Raw genomic sequence first — 3192 nt, 5'->3', positions numbered from 1 at the left:
TGAGTTTGCTGTACCAGCCAGCGTATTATACATTGGGTGCCAGAAGCAATAGGGAATTTATTGCTTGAAGTTCTGCAGGCTGAAAGTCTGGGAAGTCCAGGAGCAGAGTGCTAAGGTGCTTCATTGTTTGAGAAAAGCCCTGCTGCGGAGCCCAGGTTGGCCCCTCACTCAGGATGCTGTCTGGCTTTTCCCTCCTCCTCCTCTTTTTTGCTGATGCACGGGTCTTGTTCCGTTCCTCCAGTTGGCCTTGAACTCACAGTTCTCCCATCTCAGCTTGTGAGTAGCTAGGCTTACAGGAGTGTGCCACTACATATGGCCTAGTTGGTCCTTTTACCATTTTATTCCTTATCTTTTCTTTAATGCCAACATCTAAAAATATCCATTATTGCTTTTTGTGGTTCTAAATTTACAAAAAATGAGATAATAGTCTGCATTTTCTTTGTAACTTGCCTCTTTTAAATTTAGAAACATATTGTGAATCTGTTTTCGTATGCTTTGTTTGTATCAATTTTATTATTTAAAAGTTTTCAGTAGTTAAAAAATATATCAGTCGGACTGGAGAGAAAGTTTGGTGGTCTAAGCACCTGCCTGGCAAGCACACTCGGGTGCCCCGTGCCAGCCGTGGAGACTGGGCATGGTGGCTCATGCCTGTAATCCCAGCGCTGGGGAGCCTGAGTCCGGAGGGTCACTACCAGTCCCAGTCGTGTAGTGAGACCCTGTACCAAATCAATCAATCAATCAATCAATCAATCAATCAATCTTTAAAAAAAAAAAAGGAAAAATACATCAGTAGTAAAATGAGCATTGTAAAATTTAGGACTTCATTGTTTTTTTTTCTTTCTCTTATCTTGTTTTGGTGGCAAAGGCCTAGGAAACAGTAATCTGTCTTTTCTATCAAACAGGAGTGTCTCCATCTCGGCCTCTAACCCATCCTGAATTTACTAAGTTACAGAAAATGCCTGCTCAGTTCCAATCCTGGGAACACAACTACAAACCAAAGACAGCCAAAGACTGCCAAGGACTTTCTGTCTCCATGCCCACCTCCGCGCTGCTCCTCTCCCTTGGGCTCCGCAGCCCCTCAGCCTTCCCTTGCGCTATCGGAGTCAGCCAATCAAGATAGACTGTGAACCTCCAAATGAGCCAATGGGCAAGAGGTCAGCTGCTCTTCCTGCATTAGGGTAACCAGGCAACTCTCCTTTGTCCTGTATGCCTTCTACTGCATACTTATTCCCTTTGATGGAAGTAAAATGCCTTGTCAAGATTTCTATTTTTAAATCTTTTTTAATCTTTTATTGATTGATTTATTTGGTGCAGGGTCTCGTTACACAGCTCAGACGCGTAGTGATCCGCTTGTCTCAGCCTCCCCAGCGCTGCGATTACAAGCGTGGGCCGCTACACCCGGTCTTAGTGGCTGGCTGGTGCGCCCAGGGCGGGACTGGCATGGCATGTGGTACTGGCCGTTGAACCCAGGTCCATGCCCTTGCCCTTGCCCGCCAGGCGCTTAGCCCCCTGAACTATTTCCCCAGCCTCTTGTCAAGATTTCTTTCTTTTCTTTTTCTTTTTCCTATTTTCTGTATTTTAAGGAAGGGTCTACAGGGTGTTCAGAGTTTCGCTACCAGATCGGACTCATAGTGATCTGCCTGTTTACGGCCCCCCAAGAGCTGGGATTACAGGCTCGCGCCACAGCCTAGTCTCAATTGCTATCTCAGTGCGCCCTGGGGCTGGCCGGCTCGGCAGGCCCGGAGATTTCTTGATGCCTACAAGCTTTATTATGCACACTTGATAACTTGAGTCTGAGGACTTATTTCCAACCCTGGGGATTGAACCCATGGCTTTTGCACTACAGCCACTCTCTAGCCCCTCTTTATTTTGAGGCAGGATTGTTACCTTGCTCACCTGAGGCTACCAGCCTGCTAGGATTACAGGTGTGTTCCACCATGCCCAGCCATGACTTCCCTTCTAAGGGAAGAGGAAAAGAAAGAGAAGAAAAAGGAGGGAAAGAAAGAAAGAAGAAAAAGGGAGGAAGGACCGTGAGAGTTGTTGCACTCCCTTTTGGAAAATGCTAGCTGCCTCAGTGTCCCTCAGCACAGTGCCTTTCATGGAGCTCTGGTCACTCCTGCCAATCGTAGGCATTGCTGGTCATGTGCGTAGGAGGTTTCTACCGCAGTGTGGCTCCTGTTGTTGTATAATACGGGTTTCCTTTCCTGTCCCCCGTGGAGAGGATGTCAAGTTCCTGGGGTGCCTTAAGGGTTGGGCAGAGATTGCTACGAGTCCAAGGGGTAGGGGTGAGAAGCTGTCTTGGAGAAAGTCCGTGCTGTCCTGCTGGCCCCCTGTGCTCCTGCCCTCTGGCTTTCCCAGAGGCTGATTCCTGGCCTGGCCCTTGGTGTCACACTGAATGTTTAATGGAAACTAAAAGGACAGGAGAGGATGGGCCCTGAAATGTAGATTGGCAAAGGGAAGGTAGAAAGCTGCTTGGTCCTTTCCCCTGATGGATTGAGGCGCTGGGGATGGGAGCCCAGGCCTTGTGCCTGCTGGGCACGTACTGTGCTGCTGAGCTCCAGGTCTAATTGTCACTTTTCACAATAATGAATTGTTGTCCTTGCAACTCTCAAATATGACCAATTAAGGTTTCCCCTACCTGTTCTCCCTAGGCTTTTTTTTAAAAATCAACTTTACTGAAGCAAAATTTAGATAAAATTCGTCAACTTAAGCGTACAATTGCAAGGCTTTTGAGTATCATTATATTACTACCATCACTCTCAAGATCTAGAACATTTCCACCAACCCTAAGTCTCTTCTTGGTCATTTACTGTTAGTCCCTTCCCCAGTCCTGGCTAGTGGGGCCTGGCAACTGCTGTTGTACTTTGTTACTTTATTCTTGCCTGCCTGTTTTCTTTATTTTTCCTTCCTCCCTTTTTCTTCTTTCTTTCTTTCCCTCCTTTTCCCTTCTTTTTCTTTTCCTCTTTCTCCTTTTCTGCCCCTGCTCCCTCTTCTCTTTTTAAAATTGTGGTGCTGGAATTTAATCCAGGGCCTTTGACCTATATATTCAGCTCTTTTAAACTTTTTTTTTTATTTTGAGAAAGGCTCTCCCTAAGCTGGCCTTAAACTAGGTCTTCTCTTCTCTTCTCTTCTCTTCTCTTCTCTTCTCTTCTCTTCTCTTCTCTTCTCTTCTCTTCTCTTCTCTTCTCTTCT

This window comes from Octodon degus, unplaced genomic scaffold (genome assembly GCF_000260255.1).
Source record: "Octodon degus isolate 3935 unplaced genomic scaffold, OctDeg1.0 scaffold00014, whole genome shotgun sequence".
In the NCBI taxonomy this organism is placed as follows: domain Eukaryota; kingdom Metazoa; phylum Chordata; class Mammalia; order Rodentia; family Octodontidae; genus Octodon; species Octodon degus.
This window is presented reverse-complemented; position numbering follows the sequence as displayed.